The sequence below is a fragment of the Rhododendron vialii genome, chromosome 2a, assembly GCF_030253575.1.
Source record: "Rhododendron vialii isolate Sample 1 chromosome 2a, ASM3025357v1".
NCBI classification, from domain to species: domain Eukaryota; kingdom Viridiplantae; phylum Streptophyta; class Magnoliopsida; order Ericales; family Ericaceae; genus Rhododendron; species Rhododendron vialii.
The window spans coordinates 26,672,522-26,698,215 of NC_080558.1; positions in this window are offsets into that span (position 1 = coordinate 26,672,522).

Sequence of the window (25,694 nt, forward strand, 5' to 3'; positions counted from 1 at the left end):
GTACGGTATTACACCGTTTTTGTGTGCTTTGGTACCGTATGGATGTGCTCCTACGGTATTGCACCGTTTTGGTGTGATTTGGTACTGTAACGCAGTACTCGTTCGGTATTGTACCGTTTTGGTGTGGTTTGGTACCGTAACGAAGTACTCGTACGGTATTGCACCGTTTTGGTGTGATTTGGTAAAGTAACGAAGTCCTTGTGCGGTATTGCACCGTTTTGGTGTGGTTTGGTACCCTAACGAAGTACTCGTACGGTATTGCAACGTTTTGGTGTGGTTTGGTACCGTATGGATCAACTCGTACGGTATTGGACCGTTTTGGTGTGGTTTGGTACCGTATGGATGTACTCGTACGGTATTGCACCGTTTTGGTGTGGTTTGGTATCGTATGGAAGTACTCGTACGGTATTGCACAGTTTTGGTGGGGTTTGGTACCGTATGGATGTACTCGTACGTTATTGCACCGTTTTCGTATGGTTTGGTACCGTATGGATGTACTCGTACGTTATTGCACCGTTTTGGTATGGTTTGGTACCGTATGGTTGTACTCGAAAGGTATTGGACCGTTTTGGTGAGGTTTGGTACCGTATGGACGTACTCGTACGGTATTGCACCGTTTTGGTGTGGTTTGGTACCGTCTGGATGAACCCGTACGGTATTGGACCGTTTTGGTGTGGTTTGGTACCGTATGGATGAACTCGTACGGTATTGCACCATTTTGGTGTGGTTTTGTATTGTATGGATGAACTCGTACGGTATTGCACCGTTTTGGTGTGGTTTGGTACCGTATGGATCTACTCGTACGGTATTCCACCGTTTTGGTGTGGTTTTGTACCGTATGGATGTACTCGTACGGTATTGCACCGTTTTGGTGTGGTTTGGTACCGTAACGAAGTCCTCGTACGGTATTGGACCGTTTTGGTGTGGTTTGGTACCGTACCGAAGTACTCGTACGGTATTGCACCGTTTTGGTGTGGTTTGGTACCGTATGGATGAACTCGTACGGTATTGGACCGTTTTGGTGTGGTTTGGTACCGTATGGATGAACTCGTACGGTATTGCACCGTTTTGGTGTGGTTTAGTACCGTATGGATGAACTCGTACCGTATTGCACCGTTTTGGTGTGGGTTCGTACTGTATGGATGTACTCGTACGGTATTCCACCGTTTTAGTGTGGTTTTGTACCGTATGGATGTACTCGTACGGTATTGCACCGTTTTGGTGTGGTTTGGTACCGTATGGATAAACTCGTACGGTATTGCACCATTTTGGTGTGGTTTGGTACCGTATGGATGTGCTCGTACGGTATTGCACCGTTTTGGTGTGGTTTGGTACCGTAACGAAGTCCTCGTACGGTATTGGACCGTTTTGGTGTGGTTTGGTACCGTACCGAAGTACTCGTACGGTATTGCACCGTTTTGGTGTGGTTTGGTACCGTATGGTTGAACTCGTACGGTATTGGACCGTTTTGGTCTGGTTTGGTACCGTATGAATGTACTCGTACGGTATTGCACCGTTTTGGTGTGGTTTGGTACCGTATGAATGTGCTCGTACGGTATTGCACCGTTTTGGTGTGGTTTGGTACCGTAACGAAGTCCTCGTACGGTATTGTACCGTTTTGGTGTGGTTTTGTACTGTCACGAAGTACTCGTACGGTATTGCACTGTTTTGGTGTGGTTTGGTACCGTATGGATGTACTCGTACGGTATTGGACCGTTTTGGTGTGGTTTGGTACCGTATGGATGTACTCATACGGTATTGCACCGTTTTGGTGTGGTTTGGAACCGTATGATTGAACATGTACGGTATTGGACCGTTTTGGTCTGGTTTGGTACCATATGTTTGTACTCGTATGGTATTGCACCGTTTTGGTGTGCTTTGGTACCGTATGGATGTGCTCCTACGGTATTGCACCGTTTTGGTGTGATTTGGTACCGTAACGAAGTACTCATACGGTATTGTACCGTTTTGGTGTGGTTTGGTACCGTAACGAAGTACTCGTACGGTATTGCACCGTTTTGGTGTGCTTTGGTACCGTATGGATGTGTTCGTACGGTATTGCACCGTTTTGGTGTGATTTGGTACCGTATGGATGTACTCGTACGGTATTGCACCGTTTTGGTGTGGTTTTGTACCGTAACGAAGTCCTCGTACGGTATTGGACCGTTTTGGTGTGGTTTGGTACCGTATGGATGTACTCGTACGGTATTGGACCGTTTTGGTGTGGTTTGGTACCGTATGGATGTACTCGTACGGTATTGCACCGTTTTGGTGTGGTTTGGTACCGTATGGATGAACTCGTACGGTATTGGACCGTTTTTGTGTGGTTTGGTTCCGTATGGATGTACTTGTACTGTATAGCAACGTTTTGGTGTGGTTGGTACCGTAACGAAGTACTCGTATTGTATTTTACCGTTTTGGTGTTGTTTGGTACCGTATGGATGAACTCGTACAGTATTGCACCGTTTTGGTGTGGTTTGGTACCGTATGGATGTACTCGTACAGTATTGCACCGTTTTGGTGTGGTTTGGTACCGTATGGATGTGCTTGTACGGTATTGCACCGTTTTGGTGTGGTTTGGTACCGTAACGAAGTACTCGTACGGTATTGTACCGTTTTGGTGTGGTTTGGTACCGTAACGAAGTACTCGTACGGTTTTGCACCGTTTTGGTGTGGTTTGGAACCGTATGGATGTACACGTACGGTATTGGACCGTTTTGGTGTGCTTCGGTACCGTGTGGATGTACTCGTACGGTATTGCACCGTTTTGGTGTGGTTTGGTACCGTATGACTGAACTCGTACGGTATTGGACCGTTTCGGTCTGGTTTGGTACCGTATGGATGTACTCGTACGGTATTGCACCGTTTTGGTGTGCTTTGGTACCGTATGGATGTGCTCCTACGGTATTGCACCGTTTTGGTGTGGTTTAGTACCGTAACCAAGTACTCGTACGGTATTGCACCGTTTTGGTGTGCTTTTGTACCGTATGGATGAACTCGTACGGTATTGCACCGTTTTTGTGTGGTTTGGTACCGTATGGATGTACTCGTACGGTATTCCACCGTTTTGGTGTGCTTTTGTACCGTATGGATGTACTCGTACGGTATTGCACCGTTTTGGTGTGGTTTGGTACCGTATGGATGTACTCGTACGGTATTGCACCGTTTTGGTGTGGTTTTGTACCGTATGGATGAACTCGTACGGTATTGCACCGTTTTGGTGTCTTTTGGAACCGTATGGATGTACTCGTACGGTATTGCACCGTTCTGGTGTGGTTTTGTACCGTATGGATGTACTCGTACGGTATTGCACCGTTTTGGTGTGGTTTTGTACCGTATGGATGTGCTCGTACGGTATTGCACCGTTTTGGTGAGGTTTGGTGCCGTAACGAAGTCCTCGTACGTTATTGGACCGTTTTGGTGTGGTTTGGTACCGTAGCGAAGTACTCGTACGGTATTGCACCGTTTTGGTGTGGTTTGGTACCGTATGGATGTACTCGTACGGTATTGGACCGTTTTGGTGTGGTTTGGTACCGTATGGATGTACTCGTACGTTATTGCACCATTTTGGTGTGGTTTTGTACCATATGATTGAACTCGTACGGTATTGGACCGTTTTGGTCTGGTTTGGTACCGTATGGGTGTACTCGTACGGTATTACACCGTTTTTGTGTGCTTTGGTACCGTATGGATGTGCTCCTACGGTATTGCACCGTTTTGGTGTGATTTGGTACTGTAACGCAGTACTCGTTCGGTATTGTACCGTTTTGGTGTGGTTTGGTACCGTAACGAAGTACTCGTACGGTATTGCACCGTTTTGGTGTGATTTGGTAAAGTAACGAAGTCCTTGTGCGGTATTGCACCGTTTTGGTGTGGTTTGGTACCGTAAGGATCAACTCGTACGGTATTGGACCGTTTTGGTGTGGTTTGGTACCGTATGGATGTACTCGTACGGTATTGCACCGTTTTGGTGTGGTTTGGTATCGTATGGAAGTACTCGTACGGTATTGCACAGTTTTGGTGGGGTTTGGTACCGTATGGATGTACTCGTACGTTATTGCACCGTTTTCGTATGGTTTGGTACCGTATGGATGTACTCGTACGTTATTGCACCGTTTTGGTATGGTTTGGTACCGTATGGTTGTACTCGAAAGGTATTGGACCGTTTTGGTGAGGTTTGGTACCGTATGGACGTACTCGTACGGTATTGCACCGTTTTGGTGTGGTTTGGTACCGTCTGGATGAACTCGTACGGTATTGGACCGTTTTGGTGTGGTTTGGTACCGTATGGATGAACTCGTACGGTATTGCACCATTTTGGTGTGGTTTTGTATCGTATGGATGAACTCGTACGGTATTGCACCGTTTTGGTGTGGTTTGGTACCGTATGGATCTACTCGTACGGTATTCCACCGTTTTGGTGTGGTTTTGTACCGTATGGATGTACTCGTACGGTATTGCACCGTTTTGGTGTGGTTTGGTACCGTAACGAAGTCCTCGTACGGTATTGGACCGTTTTGGTGTGGTTTGGTACCGTACCGAAGTACTCGTACGGTATTGCACCGTTTTGGTGTGGTTTGGTACCGTATGGATGAACTCGTACGGTATTGGACCGTTTTGGTGTGGTTTGGTACCGTATGGATGAACTCGTACGGTATTGCACCGTTTTGGTGTGGTTTAGTACCGTATGGATGAACTCGTACCGTATTGCACCGTCTTGGTGTGGGTTCGTACTGTATGGATGTACTCGTACGGTATTCCACCGTTTTCGTGTGGTTTTGTACCGTATGGATGTACTCGTACGGTATTGCACCGTTTTGGTGTGGTTTGGTACCGTATGGATAAACTCGTACGGTATTGCACCATTTTGGTGTGGTTTGGTACCGTATGGATGTGCTCGTACGGTATTGCACCGTTTTGGTGTGGTTTGGTACCGTAACGAAGTCCTCGTACGGTATTGGACCGTTTTGGTGTGGTTTGGTACCGTACCGAAGTGCTCGTACGGTATTGCACCGTTTTGGTGTGGTTTGGTACCGTATGGTTGAACTCGTACGGTATTGGACCGTTTTGGTCTGGTTTGGTACCGTATGAATGTACTCGTACGGTATTGCATCGTTTTGGTGTGGTTTGGTACCGTATGAATGTGCTCGTACGGTATTGCACCGTTTTGGTGTGGTTTGGTACCGTAACGAAGTCCTCGTACGGTATTGTACCGTTTTGGTGTGGTTTTGTACTGTCACGAAGTACTCGTACGGTATTGCACTGTTTTGGTGTGGTTTGGTACCGTATGGATGTACTCGTACGGTATTGGACCGTTTTGGTGTGGTTTGGTACCGTATGGATGCACTCATACGGTATTGCACCGTTTTGGTGTGGTTTGGTACCGTATGATTGAACTCGTACGGTATTGGACCGTTTTGGTCTGGTTTGGTACCATATGTTTGTACTCGTATGGTATTGCACCGTTTTGGTGTGCTTTGGTACCGTATGGATGTGCTCCTACGGTATTGCACCGTTTTGGTGTGATTTGGTACCGTAACGAAGTACTCATACGGTATTGTACCGTTTTGGTGTGGTTTGGTACCGTAACGAAGTACTCGTACGGTATTGCACCGTTTTGGTGTGCTTTGGTACCGTATGGATGTGCTCGTACGGTATTGCACCGTTTTGGTGTGATTTGGTACCGTATGGATGTACTCGTACGGTATTGCACCGTTTTGGTGTGGTTTTTTACCGTAACGAAGTACTCGTACGGTATTGCACCGTTTTGGTGTGGTTTGGTACCGTATGGATGTACTCGTACGGTATTGGACCGTTTTGGTGTGGTTTGGTACCGTATGGATGTACTCGTACGGTATTGCACCGTTTTGGTGTGGTTTGGTACCGTATGGATGAACTCGTACGGTATTGGACCGTTTTGGTGTGGTTTGGTTCCGTATGGATGTACTTGTACTGTATAGCAACGTTTTGGTGTGGTTGGTACCGTAACGAAGTACTCGTATTGTATTGTACCGTTTTGGTGTTGTTTGGTACCGTATGGATGAACTCGTACAGTATTGCACCGTTTTGGTGTGGTTTGGTACCGTATGGATGTACTCGTACAGTATTGCACCGTTTTGGTGTGGTTTGGTACCGTATGGATGTGCTTGTACGGTATTGCACCGTTTTGGTTTGGTTTGGTACCGTAACGAAGTACTCGTACGGTATTGTACCGTTTTGGTGTGGTTTGGTACCGTAACGAAGTACTCGTACGGTTTTGCACCGTTTTGGTGTGGTTTGGAACCGTATGGATGTACACGTACGGTATTGGACCATTTTGGTGTGCTTCGGTACCGTGTGGATGTACTCGTACGGTATTGCACCGTTTTGGTGTGGTTTGGTACCGTATGACTGAACTCGTACGGTATTGGACCGTTTCGGTCTGGTTTGGTACCGTATGGATGTACTCGTACGGTATTGCACCGTTTTGGTGTGCTTTGGTACCGTATGGATATGCTCCTACGGTATTGCACCGTTTTGGTGTGGTTTGGTACCGTAACCAAGTACTCGTACGGTATTGCACCGTTTTGGTGTGCTTTTGTACCGTATGGATGTGCTCGTACGGTATTGCACCATTTTGGTGTGGTTTGGTACCGTATGGATGTACTCGTATGGTATTGAACCGTTTTGGTGTGGTTTGGTACCGTATGGATGTACTCGTACGGTATTGTACGGTTTTGGTGTGGTTTGGTATCGTAACGAAATACTCGTACGGTATTGCTCCGTTTTGGTGTGGTTTGGTACCGTATGGATGTACTCGTACGGTATTGCACCATTTTGGTGTGGTTTGGTACCATAACGAAGTACTCGTACGGTATTGTACCGTTTTGGTGTGGTTTGGTACCGTAACGAAGTACTCGTACGGTATTGTACCCTTTTGGTGTGGTTTGGTACCGTAACGAAGTACTCGTACGGTATTGCACCGTTTTGGTGTGGTTTAGTACCGTACGGATGTACTCCTATGGTATTGCACCGTTTTGGTTTGGTTTGGTACCGTAACGAATTACTTGTACGGTATTGTACCGTTTTGGTGTGGTTTGGTACCGTATGGATGTACTCGTACAGTATTGCACCGTTTTGGTGTGGTTTGGTACCGTATGGATGTACTCGTACGGTATTGCACCGTTTTGGTGTGGTTTGGTACCGAATGGATGTACTCGTACGGTATTGCACCGTTTTGGAGTGGTTTGGTACCGTATGGATGTACTCGTACGGTATTGCACCGTTTTGGTGTGGTTTGGTACCGTATGGATGTACTCGTATGGTATTGTACCATTTTGGTGTGGTTTGGTACCGTATGGATGTACTCGTACGGTATTGCACCGTTTTGGTGTGGTTTGGTACCGTAACGAAGTACTCGTACGGTATAGTACCATTTTGGTGTGGTTTGGTACTGTATGGATGTACTCGTACGGTATTGTACCGGTTTGGTGTGGTTTGGTACCGTATGCATGTACTCGTACGGTATTGCACCGTTTTGGTGTGGTTTGGTACCGTAACGAAGTACTCGTACGGTATAGTACCATTTTGGTGTGGTTTGGTACTGTATGGATGTACTCGTACGGTATTGTACCGGTTTGGTGTGGTTTCGTACCGTATGCATGTACTCGTACGGTATTGCACCGTTTTAGTGTGGTTTGGTACCGTATGAATGTACTCGTACGGTATTGTACCGTTTTGGTGTGGTTTGGTACCGTATGGATGTACTCGTACGGTATTTCACCGTTTTGGTGTGGTTTGGTACCATACGAAGTACTCGTACGGTATTGTACCGTTTGGGTGTGGTATGGTACCGTAACGAAGTACTCGTAAGGTATTGCACCGTTTTGGTGGGGTTTGGTACCGTAACGAAGTACTGGTACGGTATTGTACACTTTTGGTGTGGTTTGGTACCGTAACGAAGTTCTCGTACGGTATTGCACCGTTTTGGTGTGGTTTGGTACCGTATGGATGTACTCGTACGGTATTACACCGTTTTGGTTTGGTTTGGTACCGTAACAAAGTACTCGTACGGTATTATATCGTTTTGGTGTGGTTTTGTACCGTAACGAAGTACTCGTACTGTATTGCACCGTTTTGGTGTGGTTTGTTACCGTATGGATGTACTCGTATAGTATTGCACCATTTTGGTGTGGTTTGGTACCGTATGGATGTACTCGTACGGTATTGTACCGTTTTGGTGTGGTTTGGTACCGTATGGATGTACTCGTACGGTATTGAACCGTTTTTGTGTGGTTTGGTACCGTATGGATGTACTCGTACGGTATTGTACGGTTTTGGTGTGGTTTGGTACCGTAACGAATTACTCGTACGGTATTGTACCGTTTTGGTGTGGTTTGGTACCGTAACGAAGTACTCGAACAGTATTGCACCGTTTTTGTGTGGTTTGGTACCGTATGGACGTACTCGTACAGTATTGCACCGTTTTCGTGTGGTTTGGTACCATATGGATGTACTCGTACGGTATTGCACCGTTTTTGTGTGGTTTGGTACCGTAACAAAGTACTCGTACGAAATTGTTCCCTTTTGGTGTGGTTTGGTACCGTAACGAAGTTCTCGTACGGTATTGCACCGTTTTGGTGTGGTTTGGTACCGTATGGATGTACTCGTACGGTATTGCACCGTTTTTGTTTGGTTTGGTACCGTAACAAAGTACTCGTACGGTATTGTACCGTTTTGGTGTGGTTTTGTACCGTAACGAAGTACTCGTACGGTATTGCACCGTTTTGGTGTGGTTCGGTACCGTATGGATGTACTCGTACGGTATTGCACCGTTTTGGTGTGGTTTGGTACCATAACGAAGTACTCGTACGGTATTGTACCGTTTTGGTGTGGTTTGGTACCGTAACGAAGTACTCGTACGGTATTGCCCCGTTTTCGTGTGGTTTGGTACCCTATGGATGTACTCGTACGGTATTGCACCGTTTTGGTTTGGTTTGGTAACGTAACGAAGTACTCATACGGTATTGTACCGTTTTTGTGTGGTTTGGTACCGTAACAAAGTACTCGTACGCTATTGCCCCGTTTTCGTGTGGTTTGGTACCGTATGGATATACTCGTACGGTATTGCACCATTTTGGTGTGGTTTGGTACCGTAACAAAGTAATCGTACGGTATTGCCCCATTTTCGTGTGGTTTGGTACCGTATGGATGTACTCGTACGGTATTGCACCGTTTTGGTGTGGTTTGGTACCGTAACGAAGTACTCGTACGGTATTGCACCATTTTGGTGTGGTTTGGTACCGTATGGATGTACTCGTATGGTATTGAACCGTTTTGGTGTGGTTTTGTACCGTATGGATGTACTCGTACGGTATTGTACGGTTTTTGTGTGGTTTGGTATCGTAACGAAGTACTCGTACGGTATTGCTCCGTTTTGGTGTGGTTTGGTACCGTATGGATGTACTCGTACGGTATTGCACCATTTTGGTGTGGTTTGGTACCATAACGAAGTACTCGTACGGTATTGTACCGTTTTGGTGTGTTTGGTACCGTAACGAAGTACTCGTACGGTATTGTACCCTTTTGGTGTGGTTTGGTACCGTAACGAAGTACTCGTACGGTATTGCACCGTTTTGGTGTGGTTTAGTACCGTACGGATGTACTCCTATGGTATTGCACCGTTTTGGTTTGGTTTGGTACCGTAACGAATTACTTGTACGGTATTGTACCGTTTTGGTGTGGTTTGGTACCGTATGGATGTACTCGTACAATATTGCACCGTTTTGGTGTGGTTTGGTACCGTATGGATGTACTCGTACGGTATTGCACCGTTTTGGTGTGGTTTGGTACCGAATGGATGTACTCGTACGGTATTGCACCGTTTTGGAGTGGTTTGGTACCGTATGGATGTACTCGTACGGTATTGCACCGTTTTGGTGTGGTTTGGTACCGTATGGATGTACTCGTAAGGTATTGTACCATTTTGGTGTGGTTTGGTACCGTATGGATGTACTCGTACGGTATTGCACCGTTTTGGTGTGGTTTGGTACCGTAACGAAGTACTCGTACGGTATAGTACCATTTTGGTGTGGTTTGGTACTGTATGGATGTACTCGTACGGTATTGTACCGGTTTGGTGTGGTTTCGTACCGTATGCATGTACTCGTACGGTATTGCACCGTTTTAGTGTGGTTTGGTACCGTAACGAAGTACTCGTACGGTATAGTACCATTTTGGTGTGGTTTGGTACTGTATGGATGTACTCGTACGGTATTGTACCGGTTTGGTGTGGTTTCGTACCGTATGCATGTACTCGTACGGTATTGCACCGTTTTAGTGTGGTTTGGTACCGTATGAATGTACTCGTACGGTGTTGTACCGTTTTGGTGTGGTTTGGTACCGTATGGATGTACTCGTACGGTATTGCACCGTTTTCGTGTGGTTTGGTACCGTAACGAAGTACTCGTACGGTATTGTACTATTTTGGTGTGGTTGGGTACTGTATGGATGTACTCGTACGGTATTGTACCGGTTTGGTATTGTTTCGTACCGTATGGATGTACTCATACGGTATTGCACCGTTTTTGTGTCGTTTGGTACCGTAACGAAGTACTCGTATGGTATTGTACCGTTTTGGTGTGGTTTAGTACCGTAACGAAGTACTCGTACGGTATTGCACCATTTTGGTGTGGTTTGGTACCGTATGGACGTACTCGTACAGTATTGCACCGTTTTGGTGTGGTTTGGAACCGTATAGATGTACTCGTACGGTATTGCACCGTTTTTGTGTGGTTTGGTACCGTATAGACTTACTCGTACGGTATTGCACCGTTTTGGAGTGGTTTGGTACCGTATGGATGTACTCGTACGGTATTGCACCATTTTTGTGTGGTTTGGTTCCGTATGGATGTACTCGTTTGGTATTGCAGCGTTTTGGTGTGGTTTGGTACCATAACGAAGTACTCGGACGGTATTGTACCGTTTTGGTGTGGTTTGGTACCGTATGGATGTACTCGTACGGTATTGCACCGTTTTTGTGTGGTTTGGTACTGTATGGATGTACTCGTACGGTATTGTACCATTTTTGTGTGGTTTGGTACCGTAACAAAGTACTCGTACGGTATTGTACCATTTTGGTATGGTTTGGTACTGTATGGATGTACTCGTACGGTATTGTACCGGTTTGGTGTGGTTTGGTACCGTATGGATGTACTCGTACGGTATTGCACCGTTTTGCTTTGGTTTGGTACCGTAACGAAGTACTCGTACGGTATTGCTCCGTTTTGGTGTGGTTTGGTACCGTATGGATGTACTCGTACGGTATTGCACCGTTTTGGTGTGGTTTTGTACCGTATGGATGTACTCGTACGGTATTGTACCGTTTTGGTGTGGTTTGGTACCGTATGGATGTACTCGTACGGTATTGCACCGTTTTCGTGTGGTTTGGTACCGTAACGAAGTACTCGTACGGTATTGTACCATTTTGGTGTGGTTGGGTACTGTATGGATGGACTCGTACGGTATTGTACCGGTTTGGTATGGTTTCGTACCGTATGGATGTACTCGTACGGTATTGCACCGTTTTTGTGTCGTTTGGTACCGTAACGAAGTACTCGTATGGTATTGGACCGTTTTGGTGTGGTTTAGTACCGTAACGAAGTACTCGTACGGTATTGCACCATTTTGGTGTGGTTTGGTACCGTATGGACGTACTCGTACAGTATTGCACCATTTTGGTGTGGTTTGGAACCGTATAGATGTACTCGTACGGTATTGCGCCGTTTTTGTGTGGTTTGGTACCGTATAGACTTACTCGTACGGTATTGCACCGTTTTGGAGTGGTTTGGTACCGTATGGATGTACTCGTACGATATTGGACCGTTTTGGTGTGGATTGGGACCGTATGGATGTACTCGTACGGTATTGCACCGTTTTGGTGTGGTTTGGTACCGTAACGAACTACTCGTACGGTATTGTACCATTTTGGTGTGGTTTGGTACTGTATGGATGTACTCGTACGGTATTGTACCGGTTTGGTGTGGTTTGGTACCGTATGGATGTACTCGTACGGTATTGCACAGTTTTTGTGTGGTTTGGTACCGTAACGAAGTACTCGTATGGTATTGTACCGTTTTGGTGTGGTTTGGTACCGTATGGATGTACTCGTACGGTATTGCACCGTTTTGGTGTGGTTTGGTACCGTATGGATGTACTCGTACGGTATTGCACCGTTTTGGTTTGGTTTCGTACCGTAACGAACTACTCGAACGGTATTGCTCCGTTTTGGTGTGGTTTGGTACCGTATGGATATACTCGTACGGTATTGCACCGTTTTGGTGTGGTTTGGTACCGTATGGATGTACTCGTACGGTATTGTACCGTTTTGGTGTGGTGTGGTACCGTAACGTAGTACTCGTATGGTATTGTACCGTTTTGGTGTGGTATGGTACCGTATGGATGTACTCGTACGGTATTGCACCGTTTTGGTGTGGTTTTGTACCGTATGGATGTACTCGTACGGTATTGCACCGTTTTGGTTTGGTTTCGTACCGTAACGAAATACTCGAACGGTATTGCTCCGTTTTGGTGTGGTTTTGTACCGTATGGATGTACTCGTACGGTATTGCACCGTTTTGGTGTGGTTTGGTACCGTATGGATGTACTCGTACGGTATTGTACCGTTTTGGTGTGGTTTGGTACCGTATGGATGTACTCGTACGGTATTGCACCGTTTTGGTGTGGTTTGGTACCGTAACGAACTACTCGAACGGTATTGTACCGTTTTGGTGTGGTTTGGTACCGTATGGATGTACTCGTACGGTATTGTACCGTTTTGGTGTGGTTTGGTACCGTAACGAAGTACTCGTATGGTATTGTACCGTTTTGGTGTGGTTTGGTACCGTATGGATGTACTCGTACGGTATTGCACCGTTTTGGTGTGGTTTGGTACCGTATGCATGTACTCGTACGGTATTATACCGTTTTCGTGTGGTTTGGTACCGTATGGATGTACTCATACGGTATTGCACCGTTTTGGTATGGTTTGGTACCGTATGGATGTACTCCTACGGTATTGTACCGTTTTGGTGTGGTTTGGTACCGTATGGATGTACTCGTACGGTATTGTACCGTTTTGGTGTGGTTTGGTACCGTAACGAAGTACTCATATGGTATTGTACCGTTTTGGTGTGGTTTGGTACCGTATGGATGTACTCGTACGGTATTGCACCGTTTTGGTGTGGTTTGGTATCGTATGGATGTACTCGTACGGTATTGCACCGTTTTGGTTTGGTTTCGTAGCGTAACGAAATACTCGAACGGTATTGCTCCGTTTTGGTGTGGTTTGGTACCGTATGGATGTACTCGTACGGTATTGCACCGTTTTGGAGTGGTTTGGTACCGTATGGATGTACTCGTATGGTATTGCACCGTTTTGGTGTGGTTTGGTACCGTATGGATGTGCTCGTACGGTATTGTACCGTTTTGGTGTGGTTTGTTACCGTAACGAAGTACTCGTATGGTATTGTACCGTTTTGGTGTGGTTTGGTTCCGTATGGATGTACTCGTACGGTATTGCACCGTTTTGGTTTGGTTTCGTACCGTAACGAAATACTCGGACGGTATTGCTCCGTTTTGGTGTGGTTTGGTACCGTATGGACGTACTCGTACGGTATTGCACCGTTTTGGTGTGGTTTGGTACCGTATGGATGTACTCGTACGGTATAGCACCGTTTTTGTGTGGTTTGGTACCGTAACGAACTACTCGTATGGTATTGTACCATTTTGGTGTGGTTTGGTACCGTAACGAAGTACTCGTATGGTATTGTACTGTTTTGGTGTGGTTTGGTACCGTATGGATGTACTCGTACTGTATTGCACCGTTTTGGAGTGGTTTGGTACCGTATGGATGTACTCGTACGGATGTACTCGTACGGTATTGTACCGTTTTGGTGTGGTTTGGTACCGTATGGATGTACTCGTACGGTATTGCACTGTTTTGGTGTGGTTTGGTACCGTATGGATGTACTCGTACGGTATTGTACCGTTTTTGGGTGGTTTGGTACCGTATGGATGTACTCGTACGGTATTGCACCGTTTTGGTGTGGTTTGGTACCGTAACGAACTACTCGTACGGTATTGTACCATTTTGGTGTGGTTTGGTACTGTATGGATGTACTCGTAGGGTATTGTACCGGTTTGGTGTGGTTTGGTCCCGTATGGATGTACTCGTACGGTATTGCACCGTTTTTGTGTGGTTTCGTACCGTATGGATGTACTCGTACGGTATTGCACCATTTTGGAGTGGTTTGGTACCGTATGCATGTACTCGTACGGTATTGCACCGTTTTGGTGTGGTTTGGTACCGTATGGATGTGCTCGTACGGTATTTTACCGTTTTGGTGTGGTTTGGTACCGTAACGAAGTACTCGTATGGTATTGTACCGTTTTGGTGTGGTTTGGTACCGTATGGATGTACTCGTACGGTATTGCACCGTTTTGGTGTGGTTTGGTACCGTATGGATGTACTCGTACGGTATTGCACCGTTTTGGTGTGGTTTGGTACCGTATGGATTTACTCGTACGTTATTGTACCGTTTTGGTGTGGTTTGGTACCGTATGGATGTACTCGTACGGTATTGCACTGTTTTGGTGTGGTTTGGTACCGTATGGATGTACTCGTACGGTATTGTACCGTTTTGGGGTGGTTTGGTACCGTATGGATGTACTCGTACGGTATTGCACCGTTTTGGTGTGGTTTGGTACCGTAACGAACTACTCGTACGGTATTGTACCATTTTGGTGTGGTTTGGTACTGTATGGATGTACTCGTACGGTATTGTACCGGTTTGGTGTGGTTTGGTCCCGTATGGATGTACTCGTACGGTATTGCACCGTTTTTGTGTGGTTTCGTACCGTATGGATGTACTCGTACGGTATTGCACCGTTTTGGAGTGGTTTGGTACCGTATGGATGTACTCGTACGGTATTGCACAGTTTTGGTGTGGTTTGGTACCGTATGGATGTGCTCGTACGGTATTTTACCGTTTTGGTGTGGTTTGGTACCGTAACAAAGTACTCGTAAGGTATTGTACCGTTTTGGTGTGGTTTGGTACCGTATGGATGTACTCGTACGGTATTGCACCGTTTTGGTGTGGTTTGGTACCGTATGGATTTACTCGTACGGTATTGTACCGTTTTGGTGTGGTTTGGTACCGTATGGATGTACTCGTACGGTATTGTACCGTTTTGGTGTGGTTTGGTACCGTAACGAAGTACTCGTATGGTATTGTACCGTTTTGGTGTGGTTTGGTACCGTATGGATGTACTCGTACGGTATTGCACCGTTTTGGTGTGGTTTGGTACCGTATGGATGTACTCGTACGGTATTGCACCGTTTTGGTTTGGTTGCGTACCGTAACGAAATACTCGAACGGTATTGCTCCGTTTTGGTGTGGTTTGGTACCGTATGGATGTACTCGTACGGTTTGCACCGTTTTTGTGTGGTTTGGTACCGTAACGAAGTACTCGTATGGTATTGTACCGTTTTGGTGTGGTTTGGTACCGTAACGAAGTACTCGTACGGTATTGCACCATTTTGGTGTGGTTTGGTACCGTATGGATGTACTCGTACAGTACTGCACCGTTTTGGTGTGGTTTGGTACCGTATGGATGTACTCGTACGGTATTGCACCGTTTTTGTGTTGTTTGGAACCGTATGGATGTACTCGTACGGTATTGCACCGTTTAGGAGTGGTTTGGTACCGTATGGATGTACTTGTACGGTATTGCACCGTTTAGGAGTGGTTTGGTACCGTATGGATGTACTCGTACGGATGTGCTCGTACGGTATTGTACCGTTTTGGTGTGGTTTGGTACCGTAACGAAGTACTCGTATGGTATTGTACCGTTTTGGTGTGGTTTGGAACCGTATGGATGTACTCGTACGGTATTGTACCGTTTTTGTGTGGTTTGGTACCGTATGGATGTACTCGTACGGTATTGCACCGTTTTTGTGTGGTTTGGAACCGTATGGATGTACTCGTACGGTATTGCACCGTTTTGCAGTGGTTTGGTACCGTATGGATGTACTCGTACGGATGTACTCGTACGGTATTGTACCGTTTTGGTGTGGTTTGGTACCGTATGGATGTACTCGTACGGTATTGCACCGTTTTGGTGTGGTTTGGTACCGTAACGATGTACTCGTACGGTATTGTACCATTTTGGTGTGGTTAGGTACTGTATGGATGTACTCGTACGGTATTGTACCGGTTTGGTGTGGTTTGGTACCGTACGGATGTACTCGTACGGTATTGCACCGTTTTTGTGTGGTTTGGTACCGTAACGAAGTACTCGTCTGGTATTGTACCGGTTTGGTGTGGTTTGGTACCGTATGGATGTACTCGTACGGTATTGCAACGTTTTGGTGTGGTTTGGTACCGTAACGAACGACTCGTACGGTATTGTACCATTTTGGTGTGGTTTGGTACTGTATGGATGTACTCGTACGGTATTGTACCGGTTTGGTGTGGTTTGGTACCGTATGGATGTACTCGTACGGTATTGCACCGTTTTTGTGTGGTTTGGTACCGTAACGAAGTACTCGTATTGTCACACCCCATCCCGAAAAATACCACACTAAATTTATTTTCCGAATGGGATGGACCCACGCCTTGGCCCTGCTCAAAAAGTAAATAAAAGCACCAGCTAGGTGTCCAGCTCATAAAAAAAAAACTTAACTTGCATATATACGGAAATAACTGTCATACAAGACGTGCCCACATATATTTACAACATATACAACCACCAAAAATAGGCACATAATCAAAAGAGTCAAAAAGCTAGACTTCTATATACACAACTCCTGTCTAGACTCTGCAGTGGATCCACGTGCCGTCACGCACCTGAAAAGAAAATACTGTGGGGGTGTGAGCTATCAACTTGCTCAGTGAATGTACTTATCCATAATAAGAGAAGCAATAAAGACAAGGGCTATCCAACAATTTAAGCAAGAATATTTAGCCCACAATAACGTTCAATTACGTAATATTCATAACGCCACTAAGGCAATTTCATATCAACACCACTAAGGCAATTTCATATCAACGCCACTAAGGCAATACTCTTTACGCCACTAAGGCAATAGTTGTCATGCCACTAAGGCAATATTTATTCACGCCACTAAGGCAATATTCAATAACGCCACTAAGGCCATATTATAACGCCACTAAGGCTACGATCATATTCTCACTTAGGAGCTCAAGCCAAATATTAACCATTTCAATACGAAAATTAACTTTACACTGTGTCTCATCTTCCGCTATTAAAAATAAGAACACCCACCTCGAGGTCCAGCCAAAAAGGTACCAACACGAGCTCACTCCCTACGTGGAGTCGCGGTGCTCGTTGTCGCTTCCGAACCTGGCGTACAGCACATAAATTCATACATGTAAGTATTAGTAGAGAGATGCCCAAAAAGTTAAACACCAACAACCATTTTCTCTATACTATCTCCTTAACTAAGTATCCTAATTGATTTCCACTTCTCTGATACAGGTTCTTATAGCTCAAGTTGCAATTCAACATCTAGTATGTAATTCCTACATCCAGACATGCAGTTTTGGCATCCAAATTCCAAGTTCCAGCGGCTATACTCAGTTTTAGCACCAAAAGCACACATTTTCTGCAATTAGGTTCTCAATGGCTGCACATAGAATCACATTTCAACACACAAAAAGTAATTTTTGCACTTTAAATATACTTCACAGCTTCGAAATCATTAGTTCAGCACTTGATTTCTAGTTTCAGCACTTCAAGGTACGTTTTTTACCAGCAAATTCACATGTCCAACTACAATAGGAGTAGGTTCCAATCATGTCCTTCCATTCCAACCAGCTAATTAGGTATTATATATTAATCTCACCAAAAATATTTAGTTTAAGTATCTAAGAAATCTATTCCCAGCACCAAAAACTTGTGTTAGTTTCTTAATTCAAATCCTACACAAACCCTAGAGTTAATTAGAGAGGAATGTAAACAAATCATAACACACCCAAATTAAGAAGAAAATTAAAGCACTTACCACAAACCTAATTCTTTTTTTTTTTTTTTCCTTCCCTTTTCTTCTCTTTCCCCTCTTTCCGTTGCCTCTTCTACTCTCTGTTTTCTGATCACCCTTGTTCGTTCTTTTTTTTCTTTTGCTTTGCTTCTTTCCATTAGATATGTGTCACATACACACACATGCACAACAAATGCTTTCCACGTGCACACACAGCACATGCCATCTTTTTTTTTTACAGTTACACCCTTATAGTTTAGGAAAATCACTTTATAAACCCTCACACACAAATATAATTAAATAAACTCTACTTTATGTTCTACTTTTATTATAAGAGCAGGGTCTCACACGTATGGTATTGTACCGTTTTGGTGTGGTTTGATACCGTATGGATGGTATTGCACCGTTTTGGTGTGGTTTGGTACCGTAACGAAGTACTCGTACGGTATTGCACCGTTTTGGTGTGGTTTGGTACCGTATGGATGTACTCGTACGGTATTGCACCATTTTGGTGTGGTTTGGTACCGTAACGAAGTACTCGTAGAGTATTGCACCGTTTTGATGTGGTTTGATAACGTATGGACGTACTCGTACGGTATTGTACGGTTTTGGTGTGGTTTGGTACCGTAACGAAGTACTTGTACGGTATTGTACCCTTTTGGTGTGGTTTGGTACCATAACGAAGTACTCGTACGGTATTGCACCATTTTGGTGTGGTTTGGTGCCGTATGGATGTACTCTTACGGTATTGCACCGTTTTGGTGTGGTTTGGTACCGTAACGAAGTACTCGTACGGTATTGCACCGTTTTGGTGTGGTTTGGTACCGTATGGATGTACTCGTACGGTATTGCACCGTTTTGGTGTGGTTTGGTACCGTAACGAAGTACTCGTAGAGTATTGCACCGTTTTGGTGTGGTTTGATAACGTATGGACGTACTCGTACGGTATTGTACGGTTTTGGTGTGGTTTGGTACCGTAACGAAGTACTTGTACGGTATTGTACCCTTTTGGTGTGGTTTGGTACCATAACGAAGTACTCGTACGGTATTGCACCGTTTTGGTGTCGTTTGGTACCGTACGGATGTACTCGTACGGTATTGCACCGTTTTGGTTTGGTTTGGTACCGTAACGAAGTACTCGTACGGTATTGTACCGTTTTGGCGTGGTTTGGTACCGTAACGAAGTACTCGTACGGTATTGCACTATTTTGGTGTGGTTTGGTACCGTATGGATGTACTCGTACAGTATTGCACCGTTTTGGTATGGTTTGGTACCGTAACGAAGTACTCGTCTGGTATTGTACCGTTTTGGTGTGGTTTGGTACCGTATGGATGTACTCGTACGGTATTGCTCCATTTTTGTGTGGTTTGGTACCGTAACGAAGTACTCGAACGGTATTGTACCGTTTTGGTGTGGTTTGGTACCGTAACGAAATACTCGGACGGTATTGCTCCGTTTTGGTGTGGTTTGGTACCGTATGGATGTACTCGTACGGTATTGAACCGTTTTGGTGTGGTTTGGTACCGTATGGATGTACTCGTACGGTATTGCACCGTTTTGGTGTGGTTTGGTACCGTATGGATGTACTCGTACGGTATTGTACCGTTTTGGTGTGGTTTGGTACCGTATGGATGTACTCGTACGGTATTGCACCATTTTGGTGTGGTTTGGTACCGTAACGAATTACTCGGACGGTATTGCTCCGTTTTGGTGTGGTTTGGTACCGTATGGATGTACTCGTACGGTATTGTACCGTTTTGGTGTGGTTTGGTACCGTATGGATGTACTCGTACGGTATTGCACCGTTTTGGTGTTGTTTGGTACCGTATGGATGTACTCGTACCGTATTGTACCGTTTTGGTGTGGTTTGGTACCGTATGGATGTACTCGTACGGTATTGCACCGTTTTGGTGTGGTTTGGTACCGTATGGATGTACTCGTACGGTATTGCACCGTTTTTGTGTGGTTTGGAACCGTATGGATGTACTCGTACGGTATTGCACCGTTTAGGAGTGGTTTGGTACCGTATGGATGTACTCGTACGGTATTGCACCGTTTAGGAGTGGTTTGGTACCGTATGGATGTACTCGTACGGATGTGCTCGTACGGTATTGTACCGTTTTGGTGTGGTTTGGTACCGTAACGAAGTACTCGTATGGTATTGTACCGTTTTGGTGTGGTTTGGAACCGTATGGATGTACTCGTACGGTATGGCACCGTTTTGGTGTGGTTTGGTACCGTATGGATGTACTCGTACGGTATTGCACCGTTTTTGTGTGGTTTGGAACCGTATGGATGTACTCGTACGGTATTGCACCGTTTAGGAGTGGTTTGGTACCGTATGGATGTACTCGTACGGTATTGTACCGTTTTGGTGTGGTTTTGTACCGTAACGAAGTACTCGTATGGTATTGTACCGTTTTGGTGTGGTTTGGTACCGTATGGATGTACTCGTACGGTATTGTACCGTTTTGGTGTGGTTTGGTACCGTATGGATGTACTCGTACGGTATTGCACCGTTTTTGTGTGGTTTGGAACCGTATGGATGTACTCGTACGGTATTGCACCGTTTTGCAGTGGTTTGGTACCGTATGGATGTACTCGTACGGATGTACTCGTACGGTATTGTACCGTTTTGGTGTGGTTTGGTACCGTATGGATGTACTCGTACGGTATTGCACCGTTTTGGTGTGGTTTGGTACCGTAACGATGTACTCGTACGGTATTGTACCATTTTGGTGTGGTTAGGTACTGTATGGATGTACTCGTACGGTATTGTACCGGTTTGGTGTGGTTTGGTACCGTACGGATGTACTCGTACGGTATTGCACCGTTTTTGTGTGGTTTGGTACCGTAACGAAGTACTCGTCATGTATTGTACCGGTTTGGTGTGGTTTGGTACCGTATGGATGTACTCGTACGGTATTGCAACGTTTTGGTGTGGTTTGGTACCGTAACGAACGACTCGTACGGTATTGTACCATTTTGGTGTGGTTTGGTACTGTATGGATGTACTCGTACGGTATTGTACCGGTTTGGTGTGGTTTGGTACCGTATGGATGTACTCGTACGGTATTGCACCTTTTTTGTGTTGTTTGGTACCGTAACGAAGTACTCGTATGGTATTGTACCGTTTTGGTGTGGTTTGATACCGTATGGATGGTGTTGCACCGTTTTGGTGTGGTTTGGTACTGTAACGAAGTACTCGTACGGTATTGCACCGTTTTGGTGTGGTTTGGTACCGTATGGATGTACTCGTACGGTATTGCATCATTTTGGTGTGGTTTGATACCTTAACGAAGTACTCGTAGAGTATTGCACCGTTTTGATGTGGTTTGATAACGTATGGACGTACTCGTATGGTATTGTACGGTTTTGGTGTGGTTTGGTACCGTAACGAAGTACTTGTACGGTATTGTACCCTTTTGGTGTGGTTTGGTACCATAACGAAGTACTCGTACGGTATTGCACCATTTTGGTGTGGTTTGGTGCCGTATGGATGTACTCTTACGGTATTGCACCGTTTTGGTGTGGTTTGGTACCGTAACGAAGTACTCGTACGGTATTGCACCGTTTTGGTGTGGTTTGGTACCGTATGGATGTACTCGTACGGTATTGCACCGTTTTGGTGTGGTTTGGTACCGTAACGAAGTACTCGTAGAGTATTGCACCGTTTTGGTGTGGTTTGATAACGTATGGACGTACTCGTACGGTATTGTACGGTTTTGGTGTGGTTTGGTACCGTAACGAAGTACTTGTACGGTATTGTACCCTTTTGGTGTGGTTTGGTACCATAACGAAGTACTCGTACGGTATTGCACCGTTTTGGTGTCGTTTGGTACCGTACGGATGTACTCGTACGGTATTGCACCGTTTTGGTTTGGTTTGGTACCGTAACGAAGTACTCGTACGGTATTGTACCGTTTTGGCGTGGTTTGGTACCGTAACGAAGTACTCGTACGGTATTGCACTATTTTGGTGTGGTTTGGTACCGTATGGATGTACTCGTACAGTATTGCACCGTTTTGGTATGGTTTGGTACCGTAACGAAGTACTCGTCTGGTATTGTACCGTTTTGGTGTGGTTTGGTACCGTATGGATGTACTCGTACGGTATTGCTCCATTTTGGTGTGGTTTGGTACCGTAACGAAGTACTCGAACGGTATTGTACCGTTTTGGTGTGGTTTGGTACAGTAACGAAATACTCGGACGGTATTGCTCCGTTTTGGTGTGGTTTGGTACCGTATGGATGTACTCGTACGGTATTGAACCGTTTTGGTGTGGTTTGGTACCGTATGGATGTACTCGTACGGTATTGTACCGTTTTGGTGTGGTTTGGTACCGTATGGATGTACTCGTACGGTATTGCACCGTTTTGGTGTGGTTTGGTACCGTAACGAATTACTCGGACGGTATTGCTCCGTTTTGGTGTGGTTTGGAACCGTATGGATGTACTCGTACGGTATTGTACCGTTTTGGTGTGGTTTGGTACCGTATGGATGTACTCGTACGGTATTGCACCGTTTTGGTGTGGTTTGGTACCGTATGGATGTACTCGTACCGTATTGTACCGTTTTGGTGTGGTTTGGTACCGTATGGATGTACTCGTACGGTATTGCACCGTTTTGGTGTGGTTTGGTACCGTAACGAATTACTCGGACGGTATTGCTCCGTTTTGGTGTGGTTTGGAACCGTATGGATGTACTCGTACGGTATTGTACCGTTTTGGTGTGGTTTGGTACCGTATGATGTACTCGTACAGTATTGTACCGTTTTGGTGTGGTTTGGTACCGTATGGATGTACTCGTACGGTATTGCTCCGTTTTCGTGTGGTTTGGTACCATAACGAAGTACTCGTACGGTATTGTACCGCTTTGGTGTGGTTTGGTACCATAACGAAATACTCGTACAGTATTGTACCATTTTGGTGTGGTTTGGTACCGTAACGAAGTACTCGAACGGTATTGTACCGTTTTGGTGTGGTTTGGTACAGTAACGAAATACTCGGACGGTATTGCTCCGTTTTGGTGTGGTTTGGTACCGTATGGATGTACTCGTACGGTATTGAACCGTTTTGGTGTGGTTTGGTACCGTATGGATGTACTCGTACGGTATTGCACCGTTTTGGTGTGGTTTGGTACCGTATGGATGTACTCGTACGGTATTGTACCGTTTTGGTGTGGTTTGGTACCGTATGGATGTACTCGTACGGTATTGCACCGTTTTGGTGTGGTTTGGTACCGTAACGAATTACTCGGACGGTATTGCTCCGTTTTGGTGTGGTTTGGAACCGTATGGATGTACTCGTACGGTATTGTACCGTTTTGGTGTGGTTTGGTACCGTATGATGTACTCGTACAGTATTGTACCGTTTTGGTGTGGTTTGGTACCGTATGGATGTACTCGTACGGTATTGCTCCGTTTTCGTGTGGTTTGGTACCATAACGAAGTACTCGTACGGTATTGTACCGCTTTGGTGTGGTTTGGTACCATAACGAAATACTCGGACGGTATTGCTCCGTTTTGGTGTGGTTTGGTACCGTATGGATGTACTCATACGGTATTGCACCGTTTTGGTGTGGTTTGGTACCGTAACGAAGTACTCGTACGGTATTGCACCGTTTTGGTGTGGTTTGGTACCGTATGGATGTAGTCGTACGGTATTGCACCGTTTTGGAGTGGTTTGGTACCGTAACGAAGTACTCGTACGGTATTGCACCGTTTTGGTGTGGTTGGGTACCGTATGGATGTACTCGTACGGTATTGTACGGTTTTGGTGTGGTTTGGCACCGTAACGAATTACTTATACGGTATTGTACCCTTTTGGTGTGGTTTGGTACCATAACGAAGTACTCGTACGGTATTGCACCGTTTTGGTGTGGTTTGGTAACGTACGGATGTACTCGTACGGTATTGCACCGTTTTGGTTTGGTTTGGTACCGTAACGAAGTACTCGTACGGAATTGTACCGTTTTGGCGTGGTTTGGTACCGTAACGAAGTACTCATACGGTATTGCACTATATTGGTGTGGTTTGGTACCGTATGGATGTACTCGTACAGTATTGCACCGTTTTGGTGTGGTTTGGTACCGAATGGATGTACTCGTACGGTATTGCACCGTTTTTGTGTGGTTTGGTACCGAATGGATGTACTCGTACGGTATTGCACCGTTTTGGTGTGGTTTGGTACCGTAACGAATTACTCCTACGGTATTCTACCATTTTGGTGTGGTTTGGTACTGTATGGATGTACTCGTACGGTATTGTACCGGTTTGGTGTGGTTTGGTACCGTACGGATGTACTCGTACGGTATTGCACCATTTTTGTGTGGTTTGGTACCGTAACGAAGTACTCGTTTGGTATTGTACCGTTTTGGTGTGGTTTGGTACCGTATGGATGTACTCGTACGGTATTGCTCCGTTTTCGTGTGGTTTGGTACCATAACGAAGTACTCGTACGGTATTGTACCGCTTTGGTGTGGTTTGGTACCATAACGAAATACTCGGACGGTATTGCTCCGTTTTGGTGTGGTTTGGTACCGTATGGATTTACTCATACGGTATTGCACCGTTTTGGTGTGGTTTGGTACCGTAACGAAGTACTCGTACGGTATTGCACCGTTTTGGTGTGGTTTGGTACCGTATGGATGTAGTCGTACGGTATTGCACCGTTTTGGAGTGGTTTGGTACCGTAACGAAGTACTCGTACGGTATTGCACCGTTTTGGTGTGGTTGGGTACCGTATGGATGTACTCGTACAATATTGTACGGTTTTGGTGTGGTTTGGCACCGTAACGAAATACTTATACGGTATTGTACCCTTTTGGTGTGGTTTGGTACCATAACGAAGTACTCGTACGGTATTGCACCGTTTTGGTGTGGTTTGGTAACGTACGGATGTACTCGTACGGTATTGCACCGTTTTGGTTTGGTTTGGTACCGTAACGAAGTACTCGTACGGAATTGTACCGTTTTGGCGTGGTTTGGTACCGTAACGAAGTACTCATACGGTATTGCACTATTTTGGTGTGGTTTGGTACCGTATGGATGTACTCGTACAGTATTGCACCGTTTTGGTGTGGTTTGGTACCGAATGGATGTACTCGTACGGTATTGCACCGTTTTTGTGTGGTTTGGTACCGAATGGATGTACTCGTACGGTATTGCACCGTTTTGGTGTGGTTTGGTACCGTAACGAATTACTCCTACGGTATTCTACCCTTTTGGTGTGGTTTGGTACTGTATGGATGTACTCGTACGGTATTGTACCGGTTTGGTGTGGTTTGGTACCGTACGGATGTACTCGTACGGTATTGCACCGTTTTTGTGTGGTTTGGTACCGTAACGAAGTACTCGTCTGGTATTGTACCGTTTTGGTGTGGTTTGGTACCGTATGGATGTACTCGTACTGTATTGCACGGTTTTGGCGTGGTTTTGTACCGTATGGATGTACTCGTACGTTATTGCACCGTTTTGGTTTTGTTTTGTACCGTAACGAAATACTCGGACGGTAATGCTCCGTTTTGGTGTGGTTTGGTACCGTATGGATGTACTCGTACGGTATTGCACCGTTTTGGTGTGGTTTGGTACCGTATGGATGTACTCGTACGGTATTGCACCGTTTTGGTGTGGTTTGGTACCGTAACGAAATAC